Raw genomic sequence first — 22,263 nt, forward strand, 5'->3', positions numbered from 1 at the left:
AGGAATCAGCTGAAAGCTGTAGCTCAGTCCCAGAGGGGTAAGTTTTCCCATTGCTTCATATCCTCACACCAAGCTATCTTTAATCTCTTGGTGTAGCTGACCAAAGACTAAACTGTGGAATCCTGTTGTTCCAGGATGAAATTAAGCTTAATGATACCTCGACCTGTGATCTCTCGGATGAAAGAAAATTAGGTTACTTCTTATTTTTTTGTTTTTTTTTTCCTTGAAAATTGACAAAAAATGCCCTCTTTAAGTTGTGTGAATTATTTCCTTTCTTCATACAGTCAATATTGAATGAAAGAAATAATTTGACCAACTGGTTTTCAACAGCTCATTGGAAGTAAATGAAAATGTGGATTGATCCTGACCTAAATAGAGAAAGAGCAGCATTCAATTTTTTACATAGCTTTTTTGATTTGTTTTTTTTTTTTTAATGCAGAATTGAATAAATATTAAAATGTACTTTTATACATTAAACATAGAATTTTACATGTAACTGTTTTATTCTCAACTTTTAAACTATATTTTACAGCTTTGTTTTTCTATTCACGGTCTGAAAGAGAATCAGAGAAAATATAATTTTCAAACTGGCAATGCAGGCCTACTTACAGCTTTTCATTGGGAGATTATAAAAGTCTATCAAAGCATGAGCTCTGCATTCTTTTACAAATATTTTATTTTTCTCCCTTCCTGTAAGCAAAATATGTAAAATAAAATTTTAAAAATGCTCATCAAAATGAAATGTATGTTAATGAGTCATAACTGTCAAACAAGCAGTTCTTTCCTTTTGATGATTGAAATAATTGACTTTGCTAAAATGAACATTCACACATAAGTGGTGATTGCTACAGGATGTTCATTTCAATTATGTCCCTAAAGCAGGACACCAAGAGATAAAGTGACCTGGGTTTAATAGGTTTTCATCCCTCCCTCTGCTCATCATAAGCACAAGATGTCAAAGAACTGGGGAACTGTCTAATGCATGTTTTTTAATTTAAAGTTTGTGTTTGGGAGTTTTGAGTAGCTCCTTTCTTGAAGTCCAGAGCTCCAGTGAGCTTAGACCAAAACTAAAACCTGTGCCAATGCTTGCTGCAGATCTATCGAATATGTGACTTTTATAGGGTTTGATTCCTTTCTCAGAGCCAGGTTTCACCTGTGATGATGTTTATTTGCTATTTATAGGAGGCAGGGAGAAGCATGGCTTTGTGCTAGCAGTCATTTCCTGAGGCCAGCACTTAGCCCAGGCATCCTCCAGAGCTCAGGGCTGTTTGGGTTGGGCTCTTGGAACCCAGCAGAATTAGCTGAGCTGAGCAGGTCAAAGGGTAGAAACTGAGCAAGGACGTTCTGCTCTTGGGCCACTGATGGCTGGATTTGTTCACCTATTAAAAAAAAGCTGCCCTTTGGAGAGCAGGGCAGGAAAATCACCCAGTGCAGTGTAAAAATCCTATAGCTCTGGGGAGTGAATGGCCCTTTTACAGCCAGGGGAGCTAAAATAAAACCTGCAGCAGGAAACTGCACCTTACAGCAGCAAGGAACAGGAGAGCTCAGGGCACTGTCCCACAGAAGCCTTAGTCCCGTCCAACTGGGACACAGATCTCCCCTCCAAATAAATTACTTTCCCTTTGGATCAGTGAGTCATATTCCAGAAACAGAGGGAATGACTAAATCTAATGTGAGGAAAGAGTAAGGAACACGTCACTGGAGTTAAGAGGGGAAAGGAGACAGAATTAAACCATCACTTTTGGCAGCAATGCACAGTTGGATGAAATTAGGCACAACATGAAACTGTGCCTCCAGAGAGCTTGGGTGAATTGAGATCTTTTAGAAAAAAAAATAATATGAAGCTTTTTGCTGTGAGGAGTAAGTAGTTGTGCAGTGTAGTTTGAGGCATTTCTACCGAAGGGAGAAAAATCATACAATCTCTTTAGTGAAGAATTACATCTATTGAAAAAAAAATTACCTGTATCAGCCTAGAAACTTTATTTTTCCAGTGGGATTTTTACCAACACCTGACCTGTTCAGCTATTTAGCTCTCATTTCCTATCACTTTTGGCTGACATACATCTGCAACAGCTGTTTCTGAATTTTATCAAACTGAGTTTACTAATGGTGAATGTTAATTCGTTGTGGCTGTAAGTAGACTGAAGCACCAGCTCATACAATATTTGATGTCCAGTTTACACTCCTTTTTTTCATCTTCCCAATTCATTACTTTTTGCTGCAATTCTTGCTGTCTGAAAGACTTTCACTGTTTCATTTTTGTGCCGTTTAGCTTTTTTGTTCATGGCACTGTAGGGTAGCGAGGTTTTTTATAACTCAGACCTTTTTCCTGCAGAGGGACAGCGCGATCCATCCGAGGCTCCCATCCATCTGGTGAGGCACAGACAGCCGCTGACATCGGGGCAGGTTTGTAAGTAGAGCACTGAGAGCAATTAGCATTTGAATTAAAGCTACCTGTGGCTAACAACAGGTGATTACCCTATTTAACAGCTGTTAAGTGGTGTTATTTGCCAGCTATAGACCACAGAGTGAGTGAATTGTATGCATACAAATGGGAGTTACTGTGAATACAAACGAAGGACGTTAATTAAATAATATTTTTTAAATTGCAATTGTGAAACATAGATGTGGACTCAAAACGGTAACGGGTAGCAAAAGAAAGGGGTTTGGAAGTGTTTTAGAATGCAGGACAGCAACTCCATAAAGGCTAAACCCCTATGTTTTGGCATTAAGTGTTTTGTTCTAGAAACAGAAAAGCAAAGTTTGCTATTACACTGATTCAGCTTCTGACAAAAAGAAAATAGTAAGAAATTAAAGCACATAATGTTAGTGTTCAGGAACACATAATCACGGGATATGATTATATGCAGGTGCTTTTATTGAGAGCTCTGGGAATCAGGGGTACAGACCCAAATCTGACTCTGACATGGCTTTCGAGCTGAACCTATTTTATATTCTATCGTTATATAACTTACACAGAAATTATTAAACTTATATTGTTCTATTGTATACATTGACATGAGTTTCTTGTGATCTTTCTTAGGCCCCTGACCACAGTTTCTCGTGATTATTCTTACGATTAAACAGTAATTATATTTAATTACTAAACAATCATCACATCTAACAATTATATAATTTATCATGTACTAGCTACACAGGTGCAGTTCTAGCAAGGTACAAGGTCTCCATCTACCTATTTTTTTCTTTTCAGGGCCTACTAAGCTTAATTTTCCTTTTAACCCTAAATCCCCATGATTTTACAACCCTTTTACTATCAATAAGATTATTTTCTCCATCTGTTTTATCTCTGAGTTTCCAAGAAGACTTAATGAAGGTGGGTGTTCTCTGGAAGCACAGTGCTGTGCTCTGTGCGTGCCCACTTGGCTCGGCCGCCCGCTCCTCCTGCGCTGGGGGTGGATGAATCCCTTTTTGGAACATTTCTGTAGCATATGGCTCTGCAGCATCCTCTTCAGTCCATGTGGGGTCTGCAGCGTGGCTCTGCTCCGTGTGTTGCTGCAGAATATCTCACCGGCTCTGGCTGCACCTTTTCTGTAGAGGGTCTCCTTTGCTCAAAAGTTTTTCCTGTGAACCCCTTTTCCAGGGGCATGGATTTTCAATGACCTGGTTTTACTTCCCAAGGCATGTGAAGGTAATGCATCTACCAAGAAAGGCTGATTAGATTTCTGCTTTGAGTATTTGCTTGCACTTTACAAGCAGAATTATTTTATCAGTTATGATTGGTCTCATTGCTACTCCAGAACTGCTGGAGTTTTGTGTAAGTGCAACTGTCACAAATTACAAGATGAACTTCTTCCCTGTGGCACAATTATCCATTCAGCTAAAAAGCTCTCATGCCTGGTGTGTGCATATTTTCATTGCATTAGTATGAATAGAGGAGTCCAATTAATACACATAAAGATGTAGGCATTCAGTGCTTCCAGAGTACAGGAATGCAGGATAAATACTACAGCTTAGAAGGGATCACTGGTTTTTATTAATGAGAGCTGCCTGATTAAAGCATTTGCTGTTTTAGGTATTTAAACTGAAACTAAATTCCCGTTAACTGTGTGATTCTGGCCAATTGCATGCTATATCCAGCTAGAAAATTATTATACTGACAACCTTATTTAACTGAAACTTGATGTGGTTCAGAATGGAATCCATGTGCTATTAAGAGGCTCATAATGATTTACAGAATTTTAAGTTAAAACACTATAACCTCTCAGTCATAGCTGCAATGCAGAAAACTTGGACTGCTGACAGATGAGTCCTGTGCCATCAAAGCAGTTATTTGAATAATGTTCAGTAAGGGCTGGTTGTATAAACACCTTCAAGTATGTCCTTTTTGTAGGGTTGCTCAGGGATCATGATCTCAGTAATGGTGATGTTTATCCGTTCTTCCCCTGACTTTAGGCCAGAGAGAACCTCTATATTTGGAGGAAGACTCTATATATAAAATATACATAACTCATATTTTCTTTATTCTTTTGATATCAGGCAGGAAATGATATATTTTTTGCAGATAGCTTCCTGTCACAAGAATATTGAGAAGTTGCAGAAATTTGCTGTCAACCAACCAGTAATTTCTAAAGCCACCAGCCCTAAAATAGTGACAAAATCTGCATTAGTACAGGCACTTTTCAGCATGTACTGAGCTCTTGTGTGGGCCAGGTTATTTAACTTGCTTCGTTTTACAGCTGCAGGACACTTACCCACTGTGTGCAACATCCTTGCTATCAGCACGTGGGCATCTTGCCTTGTTTCAAGATTAGTGTGATAAGCACCATTTCTCTTTTTTCCTTTTGCCTCCTGTGCTTTGGTGATGTGTTTTGTGCTTGGAGTTTGTTTTCACAAACAGGATGGGACTGCTGGGGTAGTTCCTTGAGCTTTATTTGGAGCATCAGCCTCATTACATGGTTGAGACAACAGAAAGATGGCAAATGTTCAGTACAGCCAGCAGCAGCTGAAGATTTCTTTGTTACAGAGCACTTAAAAAACTTTCTAGCCAATAGCATATTGTATTCTCCAATAGTGCTATTGTTTAATGTCCTTGCTTGCATTGTCCTTGCCCATTGTCCTTGTCCATTGTAACCTTTTCTGCTTTCAGACTTTGCAGCTGCAGCTAGCTCTCTGCTCTTTCTGTTTCTTAGGCCTGCTTTTACAGCTTTCTGGAAATCTCTTTGCCTTTACTATTTCCCACAGGTATCTTGGGTGGACAGGAGGTCTCCTACCATGGGAAAAGCAGTGACAAAATGAGAAGAGGTGGACAGGCCAGCTGAGAGGGGGACAGCACAAGATGTACTGGTGCTGTGGCTGGGAGAGGAAAGCCCTGCTGAAGCTAAAGCAGCATGGGCAGCTCTTGGCACAGTGGGATCCAGGAATCCATCCTGCTTTTGTGATGCCTCCTTCCTGCTAATCTGTATCTGACAGGATTATTTCACACAATACAAACCCAGATCTGTCTATTTGGAGATAACCAGATAAAGTAAAAATATATTTAGAGACAGCTTGAGATTTTTTTTTAATTAAAAAGGAATTGTTTAAAGTGCAGGGAGAATAACAGTGTGTTCTCGATCAGGGACAGGCTTTAGGTTCAGTATCTGATGAATCACTGTGTGAAGTGAGAATTTACTTGTTTGGCATAGACTTAAAGCTGTTTCCCACCTAAGACAAACAGTTATTTTACTCTAAAAAGTCATGAGACAAAGGAACCCTCAAAATAACCTTGTTGCATTGCAAGAATATGTGAAAATTTTTCGGGGGGAGCATAGTATTTCTATACTGTGACTGATAAAAAAAAAAAACTCTTAAAAAGATTGTCATTTCTGTCAGCCACATATCCACGTGACTTACAAAAGCTGATTCATAAACTTAGTTGTTTCTTAATTACGACGTTAGGCTGCAAAGGAAATTATAGTATGTTGTAAATATTTTGATTTGCTCTCTGTTGTTGTGTTTGGCACATCTATCATAAGCAAAATATAGAAAATGCAGGTTCATATTAACTAACAAATTACTAATATATGAAAGAAATATGGCAATGGTGGTACTTTATTAGAGCTGCAAATCTTTTTTTATTAATATTTTGGCTTGAAAACCTAATAAATAAAGCATGAAAGAAACATCACCCAATTAAGGTCCTGCATTGTGATGGTAGAGCTACTGATAGAAGAGCTGTTTAACAAGATTGTAATGAATGTTCAATTATCACAGCTTTGGAAGGTGTTACACAGTGGTTTAATATATTACTTATTTTATTCATAATTTCTTTAAACAATGCTTCATATCGGTCATGCTTGTGTTCAGTTGTTTCCAATATTTTACAGGAAAAAGAAGGGCTCCAACATAGGTTTTCATTATTTAAAATTTAGCATCCCAATGAGTTTGAAAAGTGAGAAAACTAAACCTTATTAAGCTACTGGAGTTTTTTTTCCCAGTGCAATAAATAAACAAAAATTTATTAGTAAATAATACAGGGAATGCATCAGGCTGAGGAGGATTAAGTGCTCCTTTCAGAACAGAGACACATTCTTCAATGTTCAGATGCCCAGGGGTAATGTTTAATTAACCCACTCAGTTATAAATTCATGCCGACAATTCTTCATCATTATAAAACTCATAGTAGAAAAATGCTTCAGAAATTATCCTCTCTTAGACACCAGCTAATATCAACTTGCCAGTTGTTTCATCATAAAACCATTGCAAATAAGGATGGTTTGGGGCTCAGGAGTTCCTTGGAATATTTTTATTTTCATTTGCTGCTAGTAGTGTTGTCAAGCAAGCCATCATCTTGTCCAGACTCACAGAATGGTTCTTGGTAGTCCTTCCCTCCCCTTCTTTGCTCGTGCTGCTCATGATGTCCTGCCCAAGTTCCCAAAAGTGATACTCACACCAGACATGGCCAACAGGGCAGAGCTGTCCCACAAGAGCACGAACTGGGGACACAAACCAGACTCCTCTTGGCCATTCTGATTGATTTCTGATATGCAGAACTACACCACAGTTGTGGCCATAATTTAGAATTACCCTTTGGATAGTGTGAGCTGGTCATGTCCACAGGATGTGTAGTTGTTGAGTCTCATTACAGCAGGTTTAATATGGGAAGGAGACAGAAAGAGGGGAAGTCTCTTGTGTCCACTTATTGCTTTCCTGAACTACCCAGAGCCCACTGTTCAAATAAAATCTAATCCAAACTGGGCAAAGTGCATTTGGTGTTCCCTGCTGAAACCTTCTGGAATCCTTAAACCATCAGCTCTTGTGGTTCACTGAATACCTGAATGAATTATTTTCAACTGATTTGGCACCACTTCAAAGGAACAGATGGTTCCATCTTTACTGCAAAAACAATAACTGCAGCAACAAAAAATAATCTGTGATTCTTCCTGGAACCTATTCAAATATAAGGGAGAGCTCTTTGACCATCTTACATTCCTGACAATTACCTCAAGGAAGAAATCTATTTCCCAAGAAAATCACATTATAATTTTCTAAGCAAAGTATCACATCCATGGAGCAGTTGTCTGAGACTGAGAGAGAATGAACTGTTATGGATGAGTTTCTAATAGTGCCTCCCCAGCAATACAGCAGCTGCAAGGAGAGAGATTGTGAAAACATGGTGTTGAGGGACTTCACCAAAGCTAAAAATAAACTGATATATGTGACAAAGGAAATGGTAGAAGAAGAAGAAAATGAGGGCCAAGCTCCCAGAAGAACAAATGATGTGATTAGGAATATGAAGCAAAAGCAGAACAGATTTCAAATAGCCAAAAATTGTCCAGACTACCACCTACTTTCTTTTAGAGAATGTTTTTACTGGTCACGGTCTAGAAGTGTTTGTTATAAACCAGTGTGCAGGCTATCCTATTCTTTGGAATAGGATTCTCTTGAATTTGCCTTTTAATCTCTAATATTTCAGCCTAGGAAAAGCAATATAATTGACAAAGTAATTTTCTGCATTATTGAAAAAGAAATAGATATACAAGATTAACATTAGGGATAAAGCAATAAATAGTGCTCATTGTATGTAATACATACAGTTTTGCAAGTTTTAGGGGAATATATATACATATATAAAGTGGCATTCATTAAAAAGTAAACCCGTCCCTGCATAGATTAGCTGTCAAACATTAATATGAAATCTCTTTTTTTTTTCTATACATTTCTATTTTTAAATCCCAAGTAAATTCTGCAGAATGCTAGTGTATATTACAGAAGAGATAATCTTCTGCATACAAGACCTATGCCAGTGTCAGTTTTCTGGTTTTTCTGAGCAACTCTAATTATTGGGAGTGTGCTACAAGAAGAAATATTTGGAGAGCTACTTTAGCTGAGGCAGTACTTAAACATTTAGTTACTTCGCTTTTCAGCTGCTTTTAGTCTGTGCTGTCCCTTCTGTTCAGATGGTGAAGGACTGCTTAAATTCAGCGTGCTGAGGATTTGTCCTCTGGTCATTTCACAGCTACATTTGATTCCTGACCCAACCCATTGCATGGACCTGATGATGGGAATGCTGCACAAGGGGAGGAGTAACTCCTAATGAGCACAGAGCCTGAAATTCAGCTCTGCTAGAGAGTGAGCAGCCGTCAGGCTGTGGCTGGCATGGATAAATGTGTTCCTCTGCTCCCGAGTCATGGGCTGTGCATGGCACTGAGGGAGGATTTGGGGAAGTGCTCTGGATGTCCAGGTGGTTCTCTGAGCAGATTGCTCCAGCAGACAGCTCCTGCAGCCTGGCAGTAAACGTGGGCTGCTCCCTGACTAAGGTAAGCTGGTATTTAACTGAGGGCTTCGAGAGCCCTGAACATCTGGCAGAGAGGCAAACAGGTGGAACCCAGCTGTGGCCACAGTTGCTCTTACAATTCTTGGATTGTATTAAAGCCTCTGAGGTGCTCCTTAGATTCCCTGTGGAAAGCACATTCCTGGTATTTTAACATATTGCCCCCAGCCTGTAGCCTGCTCCCTGCTCAGGGAGGGTTGCATTTTCTGTTTACATAATAGAAGCAACAGCAAGGAGAAAGCACCCCTAGGTTCTAAATAATTATATTTGCTAAGTGCACACAAGAAGCTTGACTGCACTCCCAGCACTGATCTGACTGATTTCTGACAGCTGCTTTACCCTGATGCATTGAGATCATCCTTACAGTGTTCACAGGATACTTACAGGGGCATTATTTTTCCTATGTGATGAAAATTATGGCAACAATTAGCAATCAGCAAACAGCCAGTAGCATGATTACTGACACAGGTAGTTTTTTGAAATATTTTGTGTATTTAACAGAGCAATTTTATTTTCCTTAAGTGCTGCTTAAATACTCCTTACATTCAAATATTCCTGGGGGGAAAAAAAGGCATTATATAAGAAAAAGGTTCAGGCTGTTCTTAGTGAGATCAATATAGCTCATCTGTTTATATGATTCTAAGGAGGATATGTTGGGTAAAATACTCTGGGGAAAAGTTCTCTCAGTGAATATCAAATGATAGAACTTCTATTTTATAATTAGTCATATTTAATTGCTATGAGACCTACATTTAAGCTTACTTTAAGAATCCGTTTTTCTATGAAGAAAGACCAAAGATGTTTAGCACACGTGACTGGAGAAAAAAGGTTTTTTCAGGACACAGAAAAGGTGATGCAAAATAAAATGTCATTTTTTTCCTTCTTATATATTCAGTGGTTGTCAGTTCTTAGTTTTTTTATTTGGTACCTTCTATTTTTTGTCATTTTGCTCATGTTTCTAAATTAGTTGTAAATTTCAACCATTTTGTTGTCCATCAAAATCAGAAAACAAAGGAATCTTACCAAGTGAAAACTTTTGTTTTTCAGTGCTGCCTGTTCTGTCATTCTTAGTTCAGCCTCAAATTTAAGATCTCTCAGTGGGAGAAGATGGATCTTTGGTGAAGACTGACTTTATCACAGCTTGACAGTACTTTATTATCTGTCTTAGTTTTAGTGGCTTTCATGTTTTGTGTTTATTTAGCTGAAAATTGAAAATATAAACCAAGTTGCAATCAGAGCTGTAGGACAGCTTTGTTGTAGAGTGCTGCACATGTTAAACCCTTTTTGCTACATGAATTTATTCTTTAAAAAAAAAACAAAACAAACCAGCTAAATTTTCAAGATTTGACCTTACTGCTAATGATGATGATGAACCTCAGGCTCTAAGTGCTTTACTGAGAACCCTGGAAAATGCCCATGGACACCCAAATTGAAGGGGAAAATAGCTCTGGAGTCAATCTGTCCACAGGATTCCAAAGGTGCTGGGAATCATCTGTGTAGGTACAAGGGTTTTCCATATTCAAGGAACCATGGAACGGTTTGGGGTAGAAGGGACCTTAGGGATCATTCTGTTCCCACCCATAGGCAGGGACACCTTCCTCTTTCCCAGGCTGCTCCAAACCTTTTCCAGCTTGGCTTTGGACACTTCCAGGGATCCAGGGGCAGCCACAACTTCTCTGGGCACCCTGTGCCAGGGGCTCGCCTGTACTGCTTCATAAATAATCAAATCTCCCTAAAAACCTGCTAAGCTGAGAAGTACAATTCATAGCAAAAGAATATTGGAGGAATGATTTGTAATTAAAAAAACTTTTCATGGGTGCTGGTTTCTTTCCTGGGCTCAGGAGGGCTCTCCTGCACAGGAGTTAGGGGTCCTGTTGAGTCTTTGGGTGATGCTGATACACACATGGGCTCTGCCTTTTGGGAAAGCCCTTCACTCACCCTCACCCTCAGTCTAGAGGGTTCCCAAAGCTTAGGTTAAACTGCATTTTCAGGCCACTATAGCCACTGTGTGTGGGATTGTTTGAAGGGAAATGAGCATCAGTCCCTTGCTGAGGCTGAAGCAATCCAACAGGAAAAGGTTCAAGAAGAGAAACAGATATATAGAACTCTGAAATCATATAGAAGTATTATTTTTTTAAACAATCTTAGCAAGTATTCTTTCTTCTGTTACATAATAACAAGATTAGATTATAGCAAGAACTTGCTCTTGTTTTGATCTGTGATATCTCAGCTTTAAAAGAAAGGTCTAACCATTTTCTTCCCCTTTCTCTTGCCTATTCCACAACTCAAGTTGTACAGGCTTTTCAAGGTCGAGTGTGCTCTCAGACCTTCAGCACGTTTCTGTTAGAGTGCTGTGATGTAGGATTGTGTTTAGCTGGTAGTCTTGGACAACTCAATTTGTTGTTTGGTATTTTACAGAGATATATAAAAAGGGACAATGACATGGCAGGTACATGGCAGGTGTATTCTGAAGATTTGTTGCTAATTATCTGCAGGAAACCATGGGAAAAATCATAAGAAATTTATGTTTAACTTTTAATGTGTTGCAGAATGTTGAAGGAAATAAAGGGGACCAGACAGAGGGGCAAGGAGGTGGGAATTCCTGTGATGGGTACTGCTGCTTCCACTTTTCTCTGCCTGCTTTGTGTCTTGCCTAATTAGCTTGTATTTAATCTCCTGGAGCAAAGAGTTCCCAACTCTGTGTTTGTCCATGACAATCACAGTGAGATCCTGCTAGAGGACTGTTCCAGCAGTGATAACTGTTTTCAGTGTCACATGTTCTTTTCTTTTTTTTTCCTAGTGAAAATGAGCAAATTAAAGACCGTAACTGGGATGTTTACAGCAGCAACATGGTGAACAAACAGATAAGGTAATTTTACCCCTTCTGTTAGTTACCAAAGCAACACTATAAAGATCCTTTTAATTTAGTTTAGTGCTGTGAAGATTAAAGCTTAATTAAAATGGTGATATTAAAAAAAAAATTAAAACCTGAAGCAGCATAGGAAAAATAGACAGATGTAATTATGGTCCAGTGAATGCTTATCACTTTTTATGAAGTTTTAGAGAAGAGGCAGTTTTTTCTCTCTATTGAGAGTAATTTTATTCTGATCATAAATTTGAATGACCGGAGCAACCTAGGATCATAGCTATTTATAAATTAATAAGGACAGTTGGAAGGAATGTGTTATTCTACTCATAAAATAGGGGGTAGTTAGTTCTCTTTTGCTGGCCCATTTCCTAAAAAAATTCTCTTTCATACCCATGAGGGATGAAGATTCTATAAAGACCAAAAAATAAAAATTCCTGTGTTCCAATATTTCACATGGCTTGCATAGAAATTCAGCTATTAGGTATTAAAAGATCTCTTACTTTCAAATTGTTTAATAGACATGCCTTATTGTGAATTTGAAAGGTTACATTTTCAAGTGGTTCTAACTGGCACCATTTCCTTTCATCAACAGAGCTACACTAATTTGTACTGGGTGAAAAGATATGTGAAGGACTTGATGTGATATAATTATTAGAAATTCCTCCAGGAATATGACTTTTGTTGGATAGTTAAACATCTGTTGCTTTGCCAGATTCCTCCTAATGAGTTTAAAATCTTTGTGGAGAAGCCATATGTTTGCCCAGTAGAAAGCAAACCAGGACACGACACAATATTCTTTCACAGCAAAATTCCAAGGAGGAATCTCTGCCCGTGACAAAGCAGGAGCACTGGAGGAAGAGCAGTTCCAACTTGCAAGTTTTGTTGAGAAGTATTTTTCCAAATTCTTCCAGAAGTGAGCTGGTGAGATGCCATAGCTGGTACCCTGGAGAAGTAGCTCCAAATACCACAGGACTAAAAATGCCCTTTTACTAAGTCCTTCTGTTCATCTTGTTTAAGCATTTTAAAACTATCTTTAACCACATATCACACATTACTTCTGGGCACAGAATCATTAGGAAAATTAGACATTTAGCCTTGCATCAAAGCAGTATTATATTTATAAAATACAGTGATGACTGCTGTTGGTAAAACTAAGCCTGGTAGCTTAACTCTGACTTTTTGCCCCAGGATGATGTGGAAAGCAAAAGGTCACTGGACTTCAAGGACAAACTCATGGGAAATGAATCCACTGAGATTGCTGAAACTGTGTCTGGCCCTGGATGTCTGTGCTGGAGGAGGGGGCAGCACACAGGTGATGTCTTTCATCAGTCTTCCCTGTTCTTGGAGGCTTTCCTTGGAGCATGTTTCACCTGTGCTGGAGGAAAGATATTACATTATTTCCTGCAGTTTTGGCCAGGTCCTGTAAAACAGTATTGCTGCCAAACAATTCTGGCAAACAAGAATTTTATTTTGAAAAATATTGCCTTTCTTTTCCTAAACAAGGTAAAAATGAATTTCCTGGCTTCCAGGCTGGCATATCTATCTATCTATCTATCTATCTATCTATCTATCTATCTATCTATCTATCTATCTATCTATCTACATGAGTTCTCCACAGGTCTGCAGCTCAATTAGTTATTCCAGGATACATTTTTGATTTTGGTGGCAATTATAAATCTCTCTGATGGTGTGATATAAATCTCTATGGTGGTGTTCCTGCAAAACTTAAAACCCTTCTAACCAGGTAGCACTCCAGGAAACTCTCCCACACCCACCAGCTTGGACTTTGAGGAACTGTAGGTAATGGGCACATGAAGTGCTATAGAATTTTGTATCATCCTGGAGCAGGTACAGTTAAAAATTATAATAAATTATAATTGCAGTCTTAAGAAAAGTGAAGTATTTTTCTTTACAAACAATTATTAATCTCTAATATATGCTTTCAGAAACAAATAATAAAAAAGCCATGTAAATTTATTCTAGAATGCCATTGTACAATTTGCCCTGCCAGGGGCTCAGGCTATTTATGTTTTTGACTGCACCGTCTTCACTAAACTTAAAAAAAAAAAAAAATTACCATGGTAACCACTGCATCACACAACAAAGACTTGTATACACCACTTAGATCTTTAAAGAGGCAGAGCCTGGAATGAAATTATAGTCTGCACTTTTTTAGTAATAATATTTTCTTTAGCAAATTCCCCTTTTGTTGTTTTATCAAATATTTTTTTATTTAAAAACAGCATATAAAATAGAGCATCTAAATTAATTCTGTTTTAAGAATGTTAACTTTATGAGAGCTGTTCATATAGCTGAGATCACTGAGCTGTAAGGGTTGATAGGGTATAGGTGTGAGATATTGATACTTTTTACTTCTGTCTTCCTATTAATTTTCCTACACTTTACTTTTCCATTTTACAATTTTTATTGCAGTGCAATGTGGATGTCACAGGAAGGTCACACTGGTCACATATATATTTATATATGCTTGATACATATATATATATATATATATATATATATATATATATATGAGACTACATTTTCTAACTGATTTTTAGAGGGTAAAAAAAAAAGAGTGGGGGAAGAAAAAGTGGAAGCCATTCCATCTGTCTCCAACTTTCTAGCCATGCTTTATACTTTCATATAAGAGCACTCAGCCCTTTGCTATTGCTGCTCATCCCTCACCTCTCAGTTCACAGGGAACACCCACACCCCAGAGCTGCTCTGGATGCAGGTAGGAAGTGTCACAGGGACCTGGCACAGGAAAACTTGGAGCCCTGGTGGTTCTCCTGGCTGCTGCTTTGGGCTCTAAAGGCCTGATAAAGAGCAACAGGATTCCAGAGCTGAATATTCCTGTCTGCACATATGGCAGAATCAAACAACTGGGGGTCCATTTCAGGTAGCAGCAGTGAGATATACAATTATTTTTGTGCTTCAGAATAGATTTAAGGCAGAGAGCAAAGATCCTCTCTGACATCTGGGAAGAAGTCTGGCCTTTTGAATTAGTCCCATGGATTCCACTGAAGTGCCGTGTGCCTGTAGATTTGGAGTATGGCCACAGCCTTGTGCCATATTATACAAAGTTTCTGGCAAAAGCTCTGTGTTGGTATAGCCCTGCTCATGCTGGAATCACTTTCTCACTGGAATAAGCAGTATTTGAGACTCCCTCTCTCTCCCTGCACTCTGAAAAGTCTTCATTTTTTTGGTAAGCAGAGATGCTTACTAATGTTTAGCTCTCAGCAATTCTTTTAATGACTGAATTACAAAACCAGGAAATATGAGTTTATAATGAAAATGACCGTACCATATTAAATATATATTATTAAATTAAAAATAGCAGGAGCAGTGGGCACTGTTTAGTTGTCCTTGCTTTGGTTTCAATCCCTTCTCTAAAGCAGCCCTGCTCCCTGCAGCACTGCAGGTAAGGAATCTGAGCACCTGGTGCTCTGACCATGCCACGTGTGGGTGTGTGCCTGCTCCCTGACTGCTGTCTCAGCACACAGCTGAATTTTCAGCTATGCTGCACCACTCCAAGTGGGAGGGGAGAGGCAAGAAACAAAGAGATGGGATGCAGTTATCATGGGATTAAATGCTTCCCTTTTATAATCAGGTCTATCAGTAGGAAATTCCCATAATTTGACTTCTCATTTACACATATACAACCAACTAAGTAAGGAAATACCAGTCTCCTGTTTTTTTGGAAAAAGGAAAGATCTTTCCTTTTGCTCCTGGTGCCTGAAGCCTTTGGATTATTCCACATTTTTCTGCAGTGCTCTTTGGCCTTTTTTGGGTAATCTGAGTATGTCTCAGCTTCCATCTATTGAACAATCATCTCAGACCTAATGGACGTAGGATAATCTCCCATAATCTGATATATTTCTGGCCAACTAAATTTTTTGGGGCTGCAATAGTGATGTCTGGGTGAAGTTTAACTGCCTGGGACAGTGTGGAGGGCAGAGCAGCCAGCAGCAATGGTGCCTTTGAGGGAGGGCATTTTGGAAATAGTGAAAGGTTCCCTTTACACTTCATTATGCGTTAACAGATCCCATTTCCCTCATCCTTTCATCTGCAGGTGCTTACCTTCTGTCAGGAGTTTATCTGACTGAATCTGGAATGGAAGATTAGGAAACCAGTAAATTAATGTTATTTAAATATCTGTTAGAGTGTCAAATATCTAAACACAGGGTTGGGATTTCATTGCACCAGCCACTGATTCTGGATGTGCAGGGGGTTGCTGTGTCCATCAAGGCAATCCTTTACAATTAGTCATTCCTATGTACTATGTACTATGTACTATGTACTACTCCTATGACTGAGAGTTATTATTATGAGAGCTGCTAATAAATTACTTTTTGAAAGTCAATTTGATGGCAAGAGCAGGTGGCTGTGAAAGTAAAGGCAAAGTTTACCTGATGAAGCTGAAAGAGAATAGTGGAGCCAAGGGAGTAAAATATCCATGGATTAAGGTGGAGGACAAGAGGTAGTAAAAGTAAAATGGAGGAAGACTAAAAAGTGAAAGGAGTGCCAAAAATTCAACACATAAACAGATACAAGTGGTGGGCTGAAGTAAAAGAGGTGGTTACCTTACTTCAGCAGACTTCGTAAAAATTTCAAAGGGCAGTGAGTAAGCAAGGAGCTTTTTGAACAGTACAATGCTGCTTAGAGCCCAGGCTATGCAATTTATCCCAGCATATTGAGTATATTTAAGTATTTAAAATAGCAGTTTACATTACTATGGCAACCATGTAAACTGGCCACTTTCTTTCTCTGCTCCAAAACAAAAGGACATAAATCCCTCAAACATTTTTCTGCATATCACAGAGCCCTATAACCTCCCCTGTCAATTATTTCATGGTGGTTACAATTAAGAGTTTGTCTCATTGGCCCTTGCCACTTGTCTGTTCTACTTTTGTTTCTTTTCACCTGCAATATCTCCCTCAGAGTCAGGATCTCATTAATCACTGTCATTCCCAGTAGTACAACTCGACTGATTTTCAGAGATTACCTGTTACATGTAAGAAACACACTGACAAATAAGCCCTTGAAATTCCATGTTTAATCACTGCAGTAAAATGCCATTTCTGTTAATATTGCAGTTTCTTCGCTTTAGATAATTGCACCTTTCTTGATTGTCAGATATTCCGTGAAATACGTGGGGAGAGAAGAATGACTGAATCATTTGTGAAATGACATCCCCTTTCTTTTCCTCCTCCCCACTTACACCATCTTTATGAGACAACATGGAGAAAAGGATATTTTCCTCTCCAAGAGAGAGAAATAAGTTGATTGACATCAGGCTGGCATTCACAGCCCTGCCACCTGAATGCTGACCACACCAGTCAGAACAAGTCTCAGTCCCTAGACAGGATGGTTTTTCAGTAAATAGCATAACAAAATATATATTAAATAAATATCAAAATATATATTAAATAAATATCAAAATATGGAATAAATCCTTTAAATGCCACTGATTGTATTAACAAACAGTAGTTTTGGATCCAGCCTGTTTTCTTTTGCTCAGGACAATGTTTCTTCTGGCCAGCCCATGCCCACAGCAGTGACTGGTGAAGCTGAAACAGTGTTTTTGCAGTGGATATTACAATTTCAGAACAGTGTTACATCTCCATTCTTCTAAAGGAAGGTCCACTTCCTAAAAATGATGTGTTTACACAGCTGCTGAATCTTTTATATGCAATTTCTGTGAAAACAATGTCTCCCTGACTGCTTGCCTGTCAGCTCCTATTGTGAGCAATTAGAGAAGGGCAGTGCAAGCAAGTAAAAGTGCTCTGGGTTCTTGAGATCTACTCTTTGTAAGAAAAGGACTTTGAGCTGGGAAATGCATTGTGGTACAGCAGTGCACAAGCAGTACTTTTTTTTTCCTTGTCCTGATTAATTGGTTCAGTGTTAAGTGAGGTAACAGTTTAAAGAACTAGCTCATTATGTGAAATTACTCTGTCTGCTGTGATACTTAAAGTCATCTTGCAACACTCTGGAGCTCAATGCATAAAATATTACATTGGTAAGTAACTCTCCCACTGGATAGAGCCTTTTCTTTCAGAAGTTAACTTAGGGATATGAGAAATCCGTCCTTGCACAGAGTGTCTGATCCAGTGCCAGTGCCTAAGGATGTTCTTGGAAGGATTCCCATCTTTAAACTCTGGATTGGGGTCTGTGGTGCAGGATCTAAAGTGCTGAGGGTTATACTTGCAGCAATAAAATATGGCATTACTGCTAATGTAGGAAAGAGGCTACAAGTACATAGGTTGACAGTGAAATACTGACAAGAAAAAGCAAGAGCTGTGTGAAGGCAGAAAAGGGGATTTTATAGAGGAAAAACTGGAAAATCACGAAGAATAAAATAATAGGTGTTTTTCCCAGGTTGCTCTCATTTGTTGTAACATACATGCAAGGAAAGAACAAGGTGTTTTTTCTCCACTCAGACAGGTAAATAGGATACCAGTTTCAAAGGTGTGAAGGATAGAACACAGACATCACACAGGGAAGTCGAGGGTGATTATTATGGAGCAGCCAAGGTGCAAATGTTGGGATGCCATGCACTTGCTCCGTATCAGGCACGAGGTTTCCATAAGAACATGGCAGACTGTGCTTCTGGTGCCTCCCATGGCCCTGCAGGATCCAAAGATAAAAGTCAGAGTGTCCTGCAGGCTGGCATAATTAGATAGGTGCAAGATATATTTTTGCCCAGAATTACAGAATATGGTGGCAACTGGCAAAACAGCACATAATCTTGAAGGCACACTCAGCAGGGAAGGACACAATTCCTGCAGGGAGTTGTAGTTGTGTTTTTAAGGATTTTGTCCTCATCTTTACCAGCCTGAAGATATCAGACTCATCTCTAACTTACACCAGGGATGCAGTAATCAAAGCATGGTGCAGAAGCTTAAGTGATAAGCTCAAGATCATGTATATTATTTTGGTAATCCATTACAAAAAAAGACTCATGTATTTGCACATGTTGTGCCATGAGCTTTTGATCTACATATCCTTGTCTCTCTGTAATTAGAACTGTGTGTTATTAAAACCGACATCAGAATTTATAAGCTCCTGGTGCCCAGTCATGTGCTTTGAAGAATAAAGCATGCACGAGCAAATTAACCAAACCAGTAACCTCTCTGGACATTGTGCAAGAATTGTGGTATTTTGCATTGTAGCAAAGCTAGAAGCCAACAAAGTGACTGGTTTCTCTCCCAGAGCTACAGTGAATTTGATGGCATTGCACAGACTTGGACATATATTAAACAGAGCCATGTTTACTTGTGCTGCATAAGAATCACAGGGGGAAGGAAAATCAATGTTTTCCAAATGGAATAGAAAGGAGCCTTGAGGAAAAGAAATGGTATTTTCAAGCTTCTTTGAAAGGTAACACAAACAATGCACAGAGTAAAAAAATCTCTGAAGAAAAAGCACTTGCCAATGTCTTCTTTATTCTGTGTTTAACTTGTTTTGGAGGACTAAGGGATGGTAGGTCCTTAGTATTATTTTAAAAAGTGGGGAGTGTCTGTGTGGGAATAAGACTTTGGTATTTTGAATTGGAAGCTGCACAATGCATCTGTACATCTTGACAGCAACAGAAGACAGTCAGATTTTAGAGGAGCACTGAGATGACACTGAGAGTGCATGATGCAGTGGTGTAATGAAAGAGAGATCAATGCTAAAATGAATGTAACACCACTGAGGAGTACACACAGATCAATACTCTTGTAAGCCATGGAGTATAATCCTGCTATATAGGTCCTGCTAGATAGTACACTCAATTCTAGGAAGACAAATTTTTCTGCATTTCTTGAATGTACCTCTGACTTGTCTATCCTAAAAATAGTTCTTCTTTTGGAATGTAAAAGCTTGACTCTTTCTCTTCTCACCCATGTGTGCTAAGGAAAAAATACAGTGCTCTTTGTAAACTCCCAATCCTCAAAAATGTGGCATAGGAAGATAAGATGGACAGTCAGCAATGAGCTGTTTCATCAAGTCTTTGAAATATTGTTTTGTTCCTGTCCCCTCTTACTGCCCCCTCTTTTTCATTAAGGAAAATATTTTAAACACATTTACTGAAAATGTAGTCTCAAGAGAAAAGAGGAATTCAGTCTTACAACCTTCACTTATATTCTGCAAAAAGCTTTCATAAAATTTTTTCCATCTCCTGATATTGAGAGCTTAAAACCATTACAAAAAGATCCTAGAGTTTCTCTCATTTTTTGATGCCTGGATAGCCTTGGAGTCATTGAACTTTCATGGTTTGTGTCTTAAGTTGGCCAACCCATGCTCTCCCTGCCTAGGATGTTTGTTAGTGTCTGATTGATATTGTAAAATAATTTTTCTTAGGAAAGAGTAGATTGAGGAATTAATGGGAAGACCCTGCACTCTGATTTTATCTTTGTATTCTGCAGGGCCATGGGAGGCAGCAGAAGCAGAACATCAGTCTGCCACGTTCTTATGGAAACCTGGTACCTGATGTGGAGAGAGCACTGGGAATGGCATTCCTGTCTCATTTTTGTTCTGTCTTGTTTGAAGGCCAGACTTCCTTGAATAGACACAAGCTCTTAGAATGAACAGCTCCTGGATTTCATTTCTGCTGCAGACCTGACTGCCACTCTCGGTAGAAAGGGAAATGAATCTCAGCTTCTAATTTTCATCTGTCTTCTAATTTTCCCTAATGCAGGTGGGTTTTTTGTTCCTTGTAAATTCTAAGGGAAGCTATGAATTCTTGAGTTCTACTCCTCTGTTTTTTGAGTTCAGTTGTTTTTACCCATTTTCTTCAATTAAATGACTTTGTTCTGAATTTCTTTGCAATGGAAAGCATGCATTTTTCTAAAGAGTGGAGAAGCTAAAGCAAATAAAGATAAATTAATAAATACATAATTACAGTGTTGCTTCAGGGAAAAGTTTCTAGGCATAATCTAATAACAATGACTGGAGATAATATTAGTATTGTGTGTTGATTCTAGATCCCTTGGGATAGTCAAATAATTAAGCTTGTGTTTTCCAGTCCCTTTTGGCTTTAATAGCTATTATCATCATTAAGTGTAACCTGCCACAGACTTTGGTTTCTAAATGCCTTTGTGAGTCCAAGACCAGCTCTGTGTCCCCTCATGAAGGAAATGGTTTGATGAGAAATAAAAGTCTCTCAAGACTCAACAGTTCTCACTTTTGTTCCAAAGCTCTTTTCCTTCCAAGTATCCACAGCCAGCAACTTTTCACAGCTCTTGCTGAGCTGCAGTTAATCTTTACTCCTTCTGACACTATGGCAGCTCTAAAATGCCATTGCACTTGCCTGCATTTATCCTCCTTTTCCCCAGTGTTTGTGCCTGACCCCATCCAGTGCAGTCCTGGCTGTGGGTGCTGAGCTGGAAGGTTCAAACAGAATTGTCACCACTGCAAAGGCTGCTCTTAAGTAGATGCTCTTCATGATGCAGCCCTGGCTTCAGAAAGTGTAGTAAGAAAGCCTTCAGCCCTAGTTTCTTCCAGAATATTGCAGACATTTCTTTTGCTTGCATGGCAAAAAGCAAACACTTGTTGCAGGGGTTGTTCCCTGTCACATTAATTGGCAATGCTGGCAGCCAACGCAGCTCCAAGGGAGGGAATTCACTTTCCCTGATGCAGACAGAACCATTGCAAAAGCAATACACAAACAGAGCCAGGCACAGCCTTTTGACTGATCTGTCACTCCTTGCTGAACTTGCCTGGAATTTATTGCCAGTTAGACAGCATTTCCCTCTGTTTACTGATTTGATTGAAAGGATGATTTATCAAGGCTCAGCATCACATCCAGTGCTGCTCTCTGCTCCGAAGGGTAATGAGTTGTAGACACATCTCATTCTCCTTCCCCACGTGGCTGCGAGGGTGATGGAGAAGGTGAAGTTTGCTGGCTCTGGCGTGCCACAGGCAGCTCTGCTGGGAGGGGCAGCAGCCTGCTCCCTCCCATTCCTGCAGGAGCAGGACAGGATGTGCCCTGTTTGTCAGGAGGCTTCAGGGACCTGCACAGAGACATAAAAGGAGCAGCTGTGGCAGAGAGGGAGTGGAATGGGAAAGGACAGCAGGAAGGATGATGACAGTGGCAAGAAAATAAAAGGGTTAGAAATACCAGCAAGTGAAATGACAGCTTGCTGTTGTCACTGCTGCTGTTCCTGCTGTCTCTGGGTGCCATGGCTTGGTGTTGGTGAACATTTTTTTGGTTAACTACTGTGGCACAGACACATCACAGCACACTGGAAACCAGCACCTTCTCTCTGAGTGGATATTTATTTTGGTTGTGGAGAGTTTTCCTTAAGCAGCTCTGCTATTTGTTTCAATCACAACAAAACCATTGTCTCACCTTAATTTACAGAGTCATAACTAGTATTTCTTTTCCGCATAAAGAGTGCACTGGAATAAATACCACTATTTATCAACTGTAATGCAGTTCTTTATAAAGGTCTTACGTGAGCAAAGAATAAAAATGCAATGATAGTCTCACAATAAATACCCTAAATCCTTTATTGCCTATTTATGGCATAATCTCTCAACAGTTGTACAATATATGACTGTTTAGAAAAATATCTAGAATACAGTTATATGGTTTATTTACCAGGAGATGGCAATGGCGATCTACTGCAGTATT

At 39.1% G+C, this 22,263-nt stretch overlaps 1 long non-coding RNA gene across 1 annotated transcript; it reads left to right on the plus strand.

The window, feature by feature from the left end:
* The first annotated feature begins 8,408 nt into the window (after positions 1 to 8,408).
* On the plus strand, positions 8,409 to 20,804 carry LOC144246812 (uncharacterized). The gene is made up of 4 exons (XR_013340530.1): positions 8,409 to 8,759; positions 11,574 to 11,642; positions 12,831 to 12,954; positions 20,054 to 20,804. It is a non-coding gene; the product is annotated as an uncharacterized LOC144246812 (long non-coding RNA).
* Positions 20,805 to 22,263: the final 1,459 nt, after the last annotated feature.

This window comes from Lonchura striata, chromosome 10 (genome assembly GCF_046129695.1).
Source record: "Lonchura striata isolate bLonStr1 chromosome 10, bLonStr1.mat, whole genome shotgun sequence".
Lineage (NCBI taxonomy): Eukaryota > Metazoa > Chordata > Aves > Passeriformes > Estrildidae > Lonchura > Lonchura striata.